The sequence below is a fragment of the Desmodus rotundus genome, chromosome 9, assembly GCF_022682495.2.
Source record: "Desmodus rotundus isolate HL8 chromosome 9, HLdesRot8A.1, whole genome shotgun sequence".
NCBI lineage: Eukaryota > Metazoa > Chordata > Mammalia > Chiroptera > Phyllostomidae > Desmodus > Desmodus rotundus.
In genome coordinates this window covers 13,945,533-13,962,440 of record NC_071395.1, presented here as the reverse complement: position 1 = coordinate 13,962,440, position 16,908 = coordinate 13,945,533, and the positions used below count along the sequence as shown (strand labels likewise).

The window sequence follows — 16,908 nt, the reverse complement described above, 5'->3', positions numbered from 1 at the left end:
TTTGGTGACTTTTTCCTCCTTGGGGTCGACATCAACTTGGAGACAGTCTGATGGTGGGGAGTAGAGTGTCTTTTTAGACTTTACAGAGAAATTGGTATTATGGTTTTTAAAGCAGTTACCACTATGTTTTATTTGGTACTAGAATTTCAGTTCATGATATAAATACTGCCCAAAGACACAAAATGCACCATCATAAAAGGAAGTGAGAGATAAGAGGTAGAGTGGCAGTCACGTTGTGCTTTTATTGTGTATAGGACACCAATATATTGTAAACTATTGATTTAGTGTTCATTTATTTTGTGGTTGCTACTGTAATCTTTTAAAATGAAACTTTTTATTAGCTTGGATTTATAATCTATGTAACTAGAAAGCATTGCCACCTTCTCTTATATGTTATTGTCTATTTCTTTATCTTTTTATTGCCGGTGACAAGGCATCGAGCAAACCCAAATGAATAACACAAAACACAATTACCTCGCTTAGTGACACGGGTGGGGGTGAAGGAAAGACGTGACGAAATTGCTGCTAGAGAAACACTGTGTTCCAGTTACTGCATCAACCCAGCGGACTCCCCCAGGTACACTCTGGCCCTGTTCGTCTAGACAGAGTGTAGCTCACTGTGATGACCTGTGTGGAGAGGTTTTTCCTGGAAGACCCTGTTGGCATTTTCTTTATCTTGTATCAAATGGAAGGTGAGGAATGACAGAGCAGGTTGCCGTGAAAATGTCCAGAAAAAGATGTTAATTTCCACTCTGAACTGACAGTGTTTATGAAAGGTTTATAAGGTTTCAAGGGATTGTGATGTTAGTTTTTCTCATTACTGTCTTGGTACATGAACAGTTCATGTGTTAATTCGCCTTGCTGGAGACATTAAAGAGGCTTATGTCGCACCAGATTGGAGGGGAGGAAACTCCCACCACAGTGAGACTGGTTTGAAATTTCAGCATTTCGAGGAGTTAGATCGTGCGCCCTTGAGGAGAGCTGAGGCAGGGGGCCTGCCGTTAAATGCCTGGGTGTGCCTTCTGCTACGGATGCGTTTGGTGTCGATCACAGGGAAGCCTTTTAATTTTTGGCATCGAAAGGCTGGATGAGATCCTCCATCTGTGACCGGTGGGATGTTCCAGAAGGGCGTCCTTCTAATACAAGTACTCACAAAGGGCTGCCACACTCCTGCTTGTACCACCTGTCAAGTCCGTAGAGCTGCGGAGGCTGGAAACAGTCCGGGGGTTCTAGAAGTCTTTACTGCTCAAATTATTCTACTGAAATTGGGTGTTCTGATGTCTTTTCTACCTTATTTTATTACGAATAAGCATAAATAAGGCACCTGTGAGGTAACATGATTGTTTTTCTTTTTCCTCTGTGGTCAGCGAGGTATTGTTTAAACCTTTAAGCATCCACGTTGTTTGCTTCTCAAAATAAACATCACGAGTGCACATTTGTTACCACACATGAGGCAGCTTACTAGGCGTTATAAGTTGTAAAGTCATCTAAACTCATTTAATCATCCCAACAGAGTCCAAACCATTGGTTGATTTTTAAATAGTGTCCACGCAAGGTTTTGTCGATGAGGTTGTCAATAGCTACGATGCCCCTTTCTCAGTGGTGACACAGGGAGTCACCTCAGACTTTCCCAGTGACCTGTCCCCATCCAGGGCCCCCTCGCCAGCACTGCCACACAGTGGGAGGGCAGCGGGCACCGTGGCCTGGGCTCAGGGCAGGATACACATGTGGCTGTCAGTGACTCCTGCAGGGCCTGGGCCAGGGAGCCTCCGGGTCACCACTATGTCCACGGCCCCTCCCCCAGGGCTGCCTGCCCCACCATCCACTCCCCCACCCAGTCTGTGTTGAAAGGCTCTGAGGTGGTGACAGCCATTGCCCATGACTGCACTGTCCTGCCATCCCTCGGTGCATGAGGCAGACGTGCAGGTGGCCATCAGGGACACATATTCACCGACACTGCACCCCGTCCAAGTCCCGGTCCCAGCGTCCACTGCCACTTCTCCATGGCAGTGTTGCTAGGTGACTCCTGATAAGGAGATACATGTAGAATTCGACAGTTGAATTAGTATGTTAACAAGAAGTGCAGAAAAATGTCAGCATTGTAGACTTCTATGATATCCTCAATTTTAAAATTGTTAGAAAAGAACCGTCTTCTGTCTGGATCTGTAAAATTAGCAAAAGCAGGAAAAAGTACTGTTAGACTAATGTATCTTTGTTGAGTGACATTTGTACATACGGCATATTTTTTCTTTCTGGGCCATGAGAATGGGGGGTCGGATGTATGTATAGGATACATATGATAACAAGAAGATTTGGTCTTAGAAATTTTCCGTAGTGACTTTGGGATCACAATGTCAGTGGCAGCATCACACACGAGTACACCTACAGCGTGAGTGTAAAGCTCACAAGGTGGTCAGCTCTGTATGGCGAGGGGAGTGGGAGGGCTCGGGAGAGACCTTCATGCCTCCAGTTGGTGCTGGTTGTGTAGGTTCTAGGAAGCCACTGGTATAGTTCTGACGATACGATCATGCGTATTAGCTGTTGCCCCATAACTGAAAGGTTCATCTTAGTAGATTACTGCTCATGTTTTTGGCAGTGAAATAGTTATGTTCTGCATCAATGAGTAAATAATACTGATGGATCAAGGTGTTGTTCAGGTTATGAATGAAGCTGAGATAATAGGAACAGAAATGTATGGGTGGATACAGAGTGAACAAATGTGAAATATATTATTTTATAATTAAATGGTAAGTGACAGCACTATTAATAAGTGGTTTGATGATAAATTCTTTTTAAAAAATTTGTGTTATATGGGCTTTAGAAAATGCCTGAGGTCATAAATCCACTTTTATAATAATATACAGAATCACCTTAATCACCTTAATCACCTTTTAATCACCTTAAAAGTCACATGTGCTTTACCTATTTATCCCTGTCTGTCCCCTTCCAAACTCCTGACAGCCACTGATTTTTAAAAATATCTCTAGTTTTGCCTTTTCCAGGATATCAAATAATTGAAATCATATAGTATGTAGCCTTTTCAGGCGGCTTCTTTCACTTTGCGTGTGCATTTAAGGCGTTTTTACCAGTTTACGGCTCCCACAGCTTTGCTCCCGGTGGACTGCCCTTGGCTGTGATTTACTGTATTTGCAGACTCGGGGGAGGGGAGGTGATTTGCCCTGCAACCTCATTTCTCTGATTGGTCTAAGAAGAGTTGTTGATCTGTAGTTTTTAAAGCTTTTTCCTTGCTGTAGGCCTGTGTATCACCACTTCTCAGCTCTTTAGACACAGGAGCTAAAACCAAAGTTTCTGGCATTTTTCTTAGCCTTAAATCCTAAAAAACCTTATTTTTTTAGAAAACAATTTATCTCTTGTTCTTTATAGTCCAATGATGCTCCTTGGCCAGCTGTCCACCACGCCCGTCCTCTCTCCTGACTCTGCATTGACCCTTTGCCACCCAGCCCTAGTGCTTTGGGTGCTGAGCCCTCCTCAGTCACTGGTGAGAAAGTGGGAGGGAGGCTCGGGAGAAAGCGGTAACTTGCTACACTTTCTAGTCTTGCTAATGCATATTTTCTAGCACTTTAATGTTTTTCAGAGTATACAGAGGATTCTAAATTTCTGTTTATCATAATCCCGATGTAGCAAAATATGGTTTCTAAAAATTAAACTTCCACAAGGGAGGCGTAGAAATGAAACTGGAAATGAAAAGCTGAGAATAAAGGAAAGGAAGCCAGGTCAATAAAAATGGTCTCTCCATGGTGCTTCAGTCCTGCCTCTGACATAAATATTACTAATATGGAAGATATCCAAATTAATTTAAAATACCATTGTTTTAAAAATGGTGAGCAAGACAAAAAGAAGAAATATGCCATTCCAACTGAAACTGACTGGCAAGTAAAGTATGGTCTTCCTTTAGTAACTCTTTAAAGGGCAATATTAAATTCTTGTTGTGAATGCATGTTTTCTCATGGAAAGTGCATTTTCATGATGTTTTCTTTTATTTTATTGTTTTATTTGTTATGTTTAAAGTTGTAGTGCCAATGGTATGCACCTTAAATGAAGACTTACATCCTAATTTATAAAGATTCATTCTCACTGAATCTATGGATTCTTTTCTCCCTTGCAAAGTCTTCCATCCAATCTGATTTTTCGTCTTTGATTTGCTTTACATGTCTCAAATTTAATTAGCTCATCAATGGGAAATGTTCATCTAATCTAACCACAGCCATCCACTGCCTGTTTGCATCTTATCCGTGCCAGCGACTGGCCTGGGTGTTTCTGGTGGCATGAAAATCACTTTCTTGGAAGATGACTCGCTCCATATTGGACGACCCTGGCTGTAAAGAGATTTCTTCACAGAATGACTGAAAGGTGCAGCCTCCTGATCTTACCTACACAGAGGGAGGGTCTGTTCACAGCAGGGCCATGAGGGGCGAGGAAGCCAGCCCTTCCCGGGGGAACAGCATGGACCGCAGGCAGATGACTCACCTGCAGCGGGGAACTCGTGAGGGACAGGCAGAGTGCAGGTTGTTTTTTTATGATTGGAGGAAGAGGTGCTCATCTAGTCATCCCTGTAGGATAATCTCTGAATAAACAACCTCAACACCCTCCTGCGTCCCTAAGAACCCCTGTTACACCAATACCCAGTCCCACCACGGCCTTGTTGAGAATCTGCCCAGGGGGGAGGGGGATGGGGGAGTGGAGGAGGGTATAGGGGGATAAATGGTGATGGAAGGAGACCTGAGTTGGGTTGGTGAACACACAGTACGGTGTACAGATGACACGCTGTGGAATTGTACACCTGAAGCCTATATAATTTTGTTAACCAGTGTCACCCCAATAAATTCAATAAAAAAAGAAAATCTGCCAAGTTTTAAGACTGTCTCACATGCACCTAAGAACCACGGCAATGATACTGTGCATTTTTTTGATACTGTGCATTTTTAAAGGCACTTTTCAGCTCACAAATTCAGTGAGAATTATGAGATTGATTTCTCTAAATCCTCTAAGGTCTTGAGATAAATGAGCTTGTAGGCACCCTCTCTAGTCTCATTAATTTTATATTCACAGCCAAAAAAGAAACCATCGTCCAGCTTCTGACACCTTTATGAGAAGTACATTAAGATCAGATTCAGTCTAGACAGAATCGAATTTTGGTTTGGGTGGAAAATTGTTTTTTGAGTTTATTAATGCCTTAATTCCTTAGTGCTAAATGTGTGCGCCCTCAGCATGTATCAAGTCAAATGTAACTTCGCTTTTTGGTCCTATTTCTGTCACCATTTTGTGTTTGGAATATGTCCTATTGATTCTACCCTGAAAATGTATTTGAATCCACCTCCGCCTCTCAGTTCCCTCTGATACGCAGCCTTCCTTGCAGCTGTCATCACCACTGTTCTGGAATTTTGTTGAGGGGCAAGGATGAGAAACCGTGCTGGATTTTACCAGATGAGAAGATGCAGACACTTAGCTCTGTGGAGTTGACATTAATAAACTGTGAAAATCATGTTCACTTCACGGAAAGATGTAATTCTTTCTAAATTGAACCTGCACTTATTTAAGCTGTCATGAGGTGCTAGAAGCTGCCCTCTTCTTTCTTTCTCTGCTGTGAATGTAAAGGTGAGGAGTCTTATTTAATAACCAGGAGCTCCTCTGTCTGAGGGGCACCACGAGCGGTGGGCAGCTGCTGCTGGCTGCGTCTCTGGCTCCGCTCCCCCAGGTCCCATCTCTTCTGTTTTACTCCCGTTGGAGCTCTCGGCCCAGGGACCCACAACACCACATAGTTTTAATGGTATTTTAACTTTCTTTGTATACTTTCTGCTTTTCTTCTTTAAAAGTTTTTTTAAAATCCTTGTCCAAGGGTATGTTTATCAATTTTAGAGAGAGGGGAAGGAAGAGAGAGGAAAACATCGATTCATTGCCAAACATACCCCAACCAGGCTGTTCCCTTGCCAGGGACTGAACCCACAACCTCTTGATGTATGGACTTCGCTCCACCCAGCTGAGCCACCTGGCCAGGGCTCTTCTTTCCTTCTTTTTCCTTTCCTTGTTCATTTTTACCTCGTTAGAGTCAAAGTCTACTTCAATTCTTTAAAAGCCAACTGTAGCCTCCTGATCTCTTAGATGGAACATGGAGCAACCCCTCATGGTTTCAGCCACTACTTTTTATTCTGTGAACACGGAACACAGGGAAAGAGGAGGGATGACACGCCGATATTGACCTTGGTGTGACGTATTGGTACAAAATGATAATGATAATAATAGTAGCTGGGAGTCATAGATTCATAACAATAGAAAGAAAAAGTTTCTGCTATGATAGTAAACATCACTAAGTCCTCTTTTTTTTTTTTTTTAACATCCTTCTTTGGTGTGTACTGTTGATAGTTTTAAATGTTATTGATTCACGTAGACCCCAAATGAGGTGGAGTTCATATTCCAAAAGTTTGTTTGTAAATACTTGCTTGGGACCTTACGAAAATTAAAACACTGTTTCTAATATTTAGTGCTAGGTTAGCCCACAAAATACCATTGAATACATTCTAATAAATCTGTTATAATTTCAATAATTTCAATTTTGATAACTCACATTAATAAAATTGTGTTGGGAAAAAAATTCTGAATTTCATCTTAAGATGCCAGGGACAGTTGGCTATGATTCTGTTAGTGACTGAGTTGGGATGGGCTATTGCAGTGGTTGCCTAGAAATGGGGCATATTAACTCATGCATATAGAAAGTTACCTTTCCTGTTTGCATAACCTCAAATAAGTTGGTAATTTGGCTTACTCCTCCGAAGCTGCACTAGTTCTCATACTCATGGGGGTGAGCAAGCGTGAATGCTCTGAATTCAGACCTTCCGTCATCTTTCTGTATGTGTGAAAAGATCTCTCATCCAATATTAAAGTCATATGTTGCCTGAAGAAAAATTTACATGATGGAGAAGTCAGGGAATTGCAATTTGTGAAAAGCTGCAGACACATAAAAAATGATACAGAAAAAAACATAACCCTGTCCATCCCTAGAAGGCAAACTGTAGGGAAATTTTTTCTAAAATAAGATTCTGAACCAAGTGATGGTGATGAGTTTTATACTTGCCTTGTCAGAATCACCAGAGTCTTTTTCAGTCTACCTACCCGCTTGAATTCTTACAGCTCCTCCTTCCACCCCAACATTAACCCAGCTGAGAATCTCCATTGCCATGTCTCTAACATGGGGCAGAGGGCGCCATATTGCTGGGGAATACCAGATGGGAGCAAGCTCTCTAACTCCTGGATTGTCAGAGTAGGGTGGTGAGATGACAAAGATCTGTTTTTAAAAATGTTCACATGTTTCCAAAGCTGTGCTTTAAATTGTTATGTATCTTGCCAATTTTTAAAAATAGTAAAGCAGGAAGAAAACAAATAATGAGTCTCAAAAGAAATCATCACCTTTTTGGTTTTACCTGTGACCACCATGTCTTTGGATAACTAAAGTTACTGTATTCTCTGTGTTTGGAGAAAAGAAAACAGTAAGAAGGATGTATGTGTGTCTGAGGCTGATGGTTCAATCATAAGCAGACCCAAAGGAAGTTTAAAAAAAGCGAGAATTTATTGAGTCCCTAAACTAGACCAGAATCTTCCACAGACACACGTTTCACACTGTTATGTGCTGCCAGTACTGCACTCCGTTTTCTACAGACGAGTACACGAGGCTCACTTTAAATAATTTGCTCAAGGCATGTCTAATGTAGTGGTAAGACCCAGCTAAGAACAGCATCATGTTCTTAGATGTGCCCAATGCTTGGTTTAATGCTCTGCTATTATCATCCTTAATTCTTTAAGCAGTTTGAAATGGGCCCCTCCTTTTCATTTTGCACTAGGTCTTAAGAATTACACAGCCGGTCTCTCTCGTAGGCTAGGCCAGTGTCTTCCATGGGGGTCCCTAAAGAAATACACTGAAAACTCCTAGGCCTAGAAAGACAGACTAAGAGGAGAGGGAGGTAGCCCCAGGGGCTTGGGTGGTAAGAACTTTGTGTTCTGGACTCAGAATATTAGGCCTGGGGGATATGCCTCCCTCTGAAGGAGTGTTGTTACCTGGTTTTGGGTGCCAGTGTAGCTTGATGCTTTATATCAGTTTTCTGTTGCTGTGTGACAAATCACTAACAATTTAGTGGATTAAGTCAACACATATTATTATAACATAGTTTCTGTGGGTCAGGAATCTGGGCATGGCTTGGGTTGGGCCCTCTGCTCATTGTCACCAAGGTGCAGTCAAGGAGTAGGCAGGGCTGCGTTCCTATGTGGACCTCAGGGTTCTCTTCTGAGCTCATGTGGTTGTTGGCAGAACTCAGTTCCTCAGGATTGTAGAACTGAGGCCCTGGAGACTAGACTAGATTAGGCCTCCAAGAAGCCCCTGTAGTTCCTTGACATGTGGCTCTCTCTGTAGGCAGTTCATATGTGACTTCTTCAAAACCAGCGGGAGAGTTTGTCTGTGACCACTGTAGTTCTGGGAGTGCGTTCTGTTACCTTCGCCATATTCTATTGACTAGAAGCAAGTTACAAGGGGAGTAATTGACACAAAGACCTTAACACCAGGAGGTGAGGGATATTTGGGGTCACATAGGGTCTGCCCCCCAAATATAAAAGTCCACAGTTGTAGAACACCACCTAGATGGGCCTCTTCTTTCACTCAGATTTCTAGGCCACCAAGCTTTGGATGTACATCCACAAGGTATAAGGAAAGCAATGTAGATATTCATTCCCCGTCTATACTTCTAGCAATTTTTTTGCATTGCTTTTTGATACTTTAGGAATAAGTCAGATTAAAAGTAGCTTTGAACTGAGTTCCAATCATTATTCATGATCATCCTCAAACCTAGGCCAGAACCTCTCTGCCCCAGGTCACTGTTAACTGGCAGATCTGAGTTTGTGTGGTTCTGAACTTCCTTCTCTTCACTGGGTCTACTGGCTATGAAATGTATACCTTTTGGGGGAGTGGGCCCACTCTGAATAAGATAATACAAAATAATAATTTATAAGATTAGATGCACATTGAATATTTAGAATGAGAGAAGTCACAACAAATTACTCCAACCGCAGAGATCCAGATCTCTTTGCTTTCTGAGATCTTTAAGCACTCTGCCAGAAATGCTTATCTGTAGAAATGCTTTCTAATTGCAGCCTGATTTCCTTTCATTCACCTAGAATATTCTGTAGCTCCTGGCAACTTCACGGACCTAACGATGGTCCTCAAGCTTCATTAGCTTCCCAGGAAATGTGCCTCTGCTTCTCACCACGTTCTCACTATTCACCAAGTGGCCGAGGGACCAAGAGCAACACCACCTCAGGGAGCTTGTTAAAATGCAGAATCTCATGCCCCATCCACGCCTTCTGCAGAGAATCCTGCATTTTAGTAAGATCCTGGGTAATTTATAAGCCCATTAGTGTTTGAGAAGCACCATAATATACTACATACCAAGCAGTATTGCTTCATCTAGGGCCTTTGCCAAACTTATTTATTTATTTCTTTTGGCCAAAGCAAGTGCGTAAGAGACCTTAGCCCACAGCTGGTAAGAATCTTGACAAGAAATAGCAAGAGCACATCAAACTGCTTTAAATTAATACAAGTCTCCAGGGTCAGACAAATTATATCCTTGGGGCACAGAAAAAATTTATAGCTGTGATTAGAGAAGCTCTGTCAGTAATCTCTGAAGAATCACAGGGAACCGGAGAGGTGCCTTACTTTTCAAAGAAACAAAAAGATAAATTCTGAAAATTACCGGGTAGTGAGTCTGACAGCAATTTCCTACAAGATTCTGAAAGGAATTGCTAAACAGGTAACTTGTCACCTCTTAGAAAGAGAATGACGATCACCACAAATCATGCCAAATTAACTTTGTTTTTTCTTATAATGTGTTTCTAAGACAGAGAGGCCCAAGTAAAACTGTATGTATGATGGGTTTGATTTTAGGCATCTACAGATCTTCCAATGACATTCTTGTGGGCCATATGCAGAAACGTGACTGATAACAGCACAGCCAAATGAACTCCTGGTTGGTTGAAAGATGATCCCCTCCAAGTTGAATCACAAGTAGTAAGAGGAAAGGCGTTGATGGTGGGTCCTTCCATCGATCAGGATTCAGTTGTAAAGTGGAGCCCCTAGGAGTAATATGAAACAGGGGACTGATTACGTAACTGGGAGCCAGTTAAAGTGTGTGTGTAAGACTGCTGCTTTTGCTGGGGCTGAAGTCAGCACGGCAGAACACCAGGAAGAAGAGGTGGATGTGAGCAGGGAGTGCAGGGACAAACTGGAACAAGGATGGTCTGGATCCCATTTCAGCCTGCAAGTGTCCGGTTCCGATGATGCAGGTGTCTGGCAGGAGAAGCCGAGGCCCAAAGCCGCACCTGACTTGGGAGTTGGAGAAGCTGAAGGAGCGTGGCTCTTCCAGGTGCTGCATGCCAGCCAGGTCAGCCGCAGAGTCACAACTGATCTGTCTGTAGTCGCTTGGAAGCACGTGGCCCAATGCCAACGTTTGAAGCATACACATGGCTGCTGTTTCTTGTCTTTCAATCTCACCTCAATTTTTCTTCTGACCAGTCTTAGTTCAGAGCCATCAGGGAAAGGAATTCTGGGAAATGTAGTTCTCACTTAGATGAGTGGACACAGTTCTAAGCAAATAAGCTCTGTTCTTGGTTGTGCCCTCTTAATTGTTTTTTAATAATGCAGAACCATGAATGAATGAGAACACATGCTGGATGGCAGGATTCAAAGGAAAAATCTCAATACACTGAATTCTCATCCTTCAAGTATCATAGTAAATGGGAGAGCCCTCCTTGACCACGCTCCGTGTCCTCTCTTACTCCGATTTATTGCCAGACCTTGCTCTATTTTTCTGTGGTACTTATTAGCATTTGTTGTATATTGTGATTGATTTATTTCCGCTTTGTCCCCTCCACCAGAATGCATGTTCCACCAGAGCAAGGACATTGCCCATTTTGCTCAATTCCTAGCACCTTAGAATTGAATGGGACATAAAACACACTCAATAAATATTTGTTGAATGAATATATGGTGAAATTTAATAATAAATGTAACATATTGAGGAATAATAAAAGCCCAACTCCTAAGAACATAGTGGAAGATATCTAAATTAAGAATAATTCATGAGGGAAAATAAGCTTGGGGCTCATGTTGATATCAAACAAAAATTTCCAATCAAATTTGAAAATTAATATGTTTCATTTATATTAGTAGAAATACAGCAGGTAACATTAACATCATGTGCCATGTGGAGGGACAACAGGTACCATCGGTTTAAAAGAGCAAGAGCTACCACATCAACAGGCTGAAGAAGAAAAATTACAGGCTCATATCAATTGATGCAGGAAAAGCATTGGGCAAAACTCACTACCCATTGGTGCTAAAAACTTTAACCAAACTATGAATAGGAGAACTTGCTCAACTTGATAAAGAACATCTACAAAAACCCTATAGTTAACATTATTTCTAATGGCGAGAAACCATTGTGTAGGCCAATCTCAAATACATAAGATAAAGAGTTTATTTTTTAAAAAAGACAAACAGAAAGTACAGAAGACAAAATTTATGAGTGACGGGCAACCAGGTTATAGATGAAATGGTTAAATAGAAAAGAGAGGGAACTGTATTTTGCTGTGTGCAGTGCACACCCATGGTTCTGTGCACCTGATACACAGGATTATTCCACCTATAGTGTGCAATCATTGTACCATCGCCATGTATAAGGCACGTCCTTATTTTTCCCTAAAGAATTTGGGCACAAAGTGTGCATTGTACATGGCAAAATGTGGTAGTTATGAGGGACTTACACTGAGTAAACGCCTACGAAGAGGTTGTAACTGGAGGACTAATAATCCCTCCCTCAGGCAGTTCAAAGGCACCCTGCTCAGCATGGTTCCCAGTTGCCGAGCAAGAGCAAACTGATCAAGGTACATTGCAGCAGATTTTAACTCAGATTAAAAGAAGAATTTTATGATTATTCCAGCTCTCCAAATATGACTGATCTGCCTTTGGAGGGATAAGAGCACTTCTCATGCTCTTCAAGTGGAGGCTAAAGGAATGTCGCTGTGAAGAACGGTTGGGTGAGAACGAACTCGAAGGTATCTTCATCTCGCAGGCAGTGATGACACGGGTCGCACCCGGCTCCACTGCCATCGCGCTGGTTCGGGTGGCTGCAGGCAGGCCTCAGAAGCTAGTTATTTTCTTACGATGTCCAGATGGTGCGTTTCTCTCGGATGGTCTTGGGATTACACACTCCAGATAGGAAGGGAGAAGTAATTGTTGAGCCCTGTGAGGAATGGGTTTAAGAAAAGCCTCTGAGACTGTGTCTGTGCGTATGCACTCTTCTTTCTCTGTAAAAAAACAAAACAACAAACCACTAAAAATGTTAAGGAAAGCAAAATGAAGACATGAACCCAAACCCACAGAGGTTTTCTTCGAGCTATTATCAGCTCAGTTTTAAACGCTGTCTGGCATCATGAGGGTGAGGCCAGCTCCAGCGGGTAGGATTAACTTTTGGAGGGCAGGCATCCATGACTGTTATCCATAGGACCAGATGTCTCGCACCCTCTGGAAATCCAGCTCAATTCCGATTTCTGGGGAGGCAGCACAAGCAGACATTTGGATCACTGCCCTCCTGCTACCACTGGAAAAAGAGTATTTTGTTGCCCATGTGATTCCTCTTCACACATCTCTGCTCTGCGATGCTCTAAGAGTGATGGAACCTCAGGAATTCGGAAATGGATACAAAACGGAGGTATCTTCCGTTGTGTCTGCTGCCCAGCAAGTGCATATACATCAAAGCTCAGGCAAATTTTAGCTCTTCCAGTAAAAAAATAGTTTAGTCAGTAGGTCTCAGATCAAGAAATATCTCAGTATAGCTAATACAGTGAGAGTAACGGTGTATGTTTGTCGGCATACATGTGTGTAGCTGATGGGATTTTTAATGCTAAACAGTGTGTATTCCGTTAGAGAGTCCTGCCACCTTGAAATATAGGTATATAAATACATGGTAAGTAGTCTGTCATTGGTAGGCTCTGTATTCCTCAGCGATTGTTTGCATGGAATAGTAAATGCAAATAAGGTACTTTTTTAGTAGAAGGCCCTGATCTTTGGATTTGATGTCTACCATCAAACTACGCTATTGTTCTGATTTCTCTGCTGATATTAATTACAGTCAAATTAATGTTATGGTGTATGACAAAGAGCGGGGATGTCAAACTCATTTTCACTGGAGGCCACATCAGCCTTGAGGTTGACTACAAAGGGCTGAATGTAATTTTAGGATTGTATATCTGTAACTACTCCTTAACTAGGGGCAAGGAGCTCGGTGCTGCTGCTGGGTAGAAACAAGGTACCAGGCTGGATATAACAAGGTGGAGGGCCAGATTCGGCCCTCAGGCCTTGTGTTTGCCACCTGTGACAAAGAGCAAGAGGTAGCACAGATCTGTTTCTTATTGAGAATTTGCAGGTGTAACAGCCTAGTGTGTGTGGTTCATCTCTTGTGTCTTGTCTGGGAGGAGGTCCTTGATTTTACCCTCCAGCATCCATTTCGAAGAGTGTCCATTCCCTGGATTGGGGCCCTAAGAGCAATTATATTGCTGGACTAGGTCTTTGAAGCATCAGCTTCCATGGTGTCAGTTTGCTCTCAGACTTCATCTGCACCCTTCTCTGACCCCCTTGGGTGTCCCCTTTCTCTATTCGTGTACACGTAGGTCTCCTTCCGTAGGCCTTGTGCTCCTTTTCTATTGGGGACTCTGTTGTGTCTCTTTGTTCATCCCTTCCTGCTCCAAGAATGTGTTTTGTATTTGCCTGTGCTCCTCCCTGCTATTGCCCACACTTGACCTTCAACCCTGTGCCTCTTCATCCACCTATGAGTATCGACACATTATTTGAGGGTCACCTGAAATTGCATAGCCTCTGAAAGCAGATGGTTCAGTTGGAATTAATCACATCTTTCACTGTATTCCCGCTTCACTTTACTTGGGTCTCTTTTGTAGCTATTTCCTTCTGCTGTGTATTTTACTGATTTATGTCTCATGCGCACCCTGGACACACACACACACACACTCTGTCGTAAGCTCCTTAAAGACGGCCATCCTACTTATCGCGGCACAGAGACAAGTATGTGCCGCACACATTGCAGACGCCCCATGAGTGTGTGTGGAGTGATTCATCTCAGGGTGTTCAGACAGTGTCAGAATCATCTATTATGTGAAGGCTCATGCATTTCTCTCCCCAGCCTGAACCTCCCCCCCTTCTCCTCTCTTCACTCCTATACTCCATTACCTGCTTCTCCCTAGTTGGATTTCTAAGTAGAATCTCAAACTCAACATGGCCAGAAAATTCTCCTTTTTTTCCTCCCTCTTGAAGCACAGGAGCCCTCCCCTCAGTGAATGTACCATTTGCAGTGCTGCTCAGACCGAACCTGAGAGGGAGCCTGGAGTCCCCTTTCCTCGCATTCTGGGTCAGATCTATTCATGCATCCTGCTGGTTCACCTCCAAACACATCCCAAACCTCAGCCGTCATCACCATCTTCTTATCCGTAGCCCGGTCCCCACCAAGTCTTCCCTGGATTAGTGCCACTGTCACGCATACCTGAACTCTAGCCATGGGCTCCTCGGCAGTGCTCTGGCCTACTGTTACTGAGGCACTCACATCGGTTCTCATGCAGGTTCCAGACGGGACCGCCTGTGGCCTACAGCGGACCACATCATTCCCACTTACAGCTCCCAGGTGGCTTCCACTTCCGATTAAATGCCAGTTTCTAACCATGTGACCCAGAGGCCCACAGACTCTGGTCCCTAAGGGGCCTGTGCCTTTTCTTCTTTCTTTACCCTCTTTGTTCACTTTGCTTCAGGGACATGGGCCCCTTCCTGTCTCTCAGACATGGCAAGCTAGTTTGTTTCTGCCTATATATATATATAAATATATAAATATATAAATATATAAATATATAAATATATAAATATATAAATATATAAATATATAAATATATAAATATATAAATATATAAATATATATATAAATATATATATATATATATATATATATATATATATAGCTGTAGTTTCAGTTTGGAGCTTTGCATGGCTGTGTTTTTCTTCCAGGCCTCCAAGAAGCCTGCCCTGAGCACTTTGGTGAATGAGCACCTTTGGTCACCCTCTCTCATGATTTCATCTTCTTTCAGCCCTCCCTTGGTGCAGGGCACTTTCGTTCCTCCGCATCCCAACTACAGTGTGGTCTCTTAACATCCGAAGAGACCACACTGCCTTAACAGGTGCCCACTGGCCAACTGACGGATGGACTAATGCTGTCCCGTGGCAACCCCTCCTGGTCCTCCAGGTGGTTGGTTCCTTCTCCTGGAGCTGAGGATTTTTGCCATCTTGCAGCTCTCTGTGCACCGCACAGCTGTTTTCTTATGCTCCGCAGGGAGCCCCTGGGAAGTGGGCCCATGTTCACCTCATCACCACTTCTCGGAGGACTTGGTACAGGGTAGCACCGAATGGACGAGCACGCGTGTTTTCCCTTGGCTTCTGTAGCCACTTTTTCTTCCCTGATGTTTTTCCTAACGGAATTGCTGGTTCGTTATAGGGAACTTAAATTCCTATTAGAGACTTTTAAAACCGAGATTGGGGAATTGATGAGGCCTATAATTGGTAAAAGAAACTCTGACCTAAGGTACTTGCCTAATGAAAGAATATGGTAGGAGGGCAGTGGGAATAGTTTCACTTAATAGAGGAGATGAAGATTTGATGCTCGTGGTACCAGCTTATTAGGCAGGAAAACCAATGCTATTCATTCACTGAAGAAATGATCTGTCAGAAAGTTCATCCACTCTGTGAGCCGAGAGACTGGCTGAGGTCCCTCAGAAAGGACAGTCCTTTTACTTAGGTTCATATGGTCAAATACAGATTGATCTTTATTATACAATTTTGCTTTATATAACTTCATGTTCTAAACTGAACATTGCTATTGGACCTAGGCTGCTGGCTTCACTTCCAACCAAGGAGGTTCTTCAGGTTCCTTGGCAAATCCTCATGATCAAGAAGCAATCGGAGTTTGTAAAAACAAGCACACACTGTTATTAGCATTCTGTAGGCATGAGTCGGTCTGTTTTCTGTGTTTCCACTGTAGTTTACTGACACGACAGCTGTGCCAGATTTGTAAGTCGAGCACAAAGAGCTAAAATAGTGAAGGTGGACTTTATTTGTCTTCCACGTCTATGAACTCCTCCTCAACCCAAGCCCCCCTCCCCTCCAGACAGTGGCTGGGCCCCTTCGTGATGACTTGTGATCCCAAAGGAAAATTAGTCTCTTCCCCTCCTGTCCTTCCCTTCTGTGCTACAAATGACCCCATTCCTCTCCCTCCACATCAAAGCCCCTACTCTGTTAGTGCTTTAAAAAAAAACTAGATTGATGAAGCAAAACATAGGTTTGCCGTGAGTAATAATGCCTCAACGTGTGGATCCAAGAGTATTTGCACTTTGACAATTAAAAACTCTTGGAGAGAATAGTATCATAAGAGTAAGAAATCATCAGTGGTGGAATATCAGACACAACATTAATCCGCATCATATTCTAAGACACCCATTGTGAACTTCATAAGTATTCTAATGATGACATAGGCAATTATTGGAGTTAAAAAATGGTCATATGTAGCTTGTAGTGTACTAAAATATCGGGTTTCCTTATTAAGGTCTAGCTTCAGGTTGGAGCCCAGAGCAGTACTGCAAAATGCCCCACAGAGCATCATACGGACCTCTCTGGCCTTCTCGCTTCAGCTGGTCTCTCTGGCTGACGTTACCATGGAAATGCGCATGAACTTGGTAGATCCCTTAGAGTCAATAGATCCAAAATGAGCTCATATTTTTTTCCTTTCTCTGAGATGTAGTCTC

At 42.8% G+C, this 16,908-nt stretch overlaps 1 long non-coding RNA gene and 1 pseudogene across 1 annotated transcript in view; both read left to right on the top strand.

Moving 5' to 3' along the window:
* The window catches only part of LOC139441132 (uncharacterized), a 228,128-nt gene that overhangs the window by 31,668 nt on the left and 179,552 nt on the right, over positions 1 to 16,908 (top strand). The gene's annotated exons all lie outside the window — the stretch shown is intronic.
* The window catches only part of LOC112312364 (V-type proton ATPase subunit D-like), a 33,588-nt pseudogene continuing 26,822 nt past the window's right edge, over positions 10,143 to 16,908 (top strand).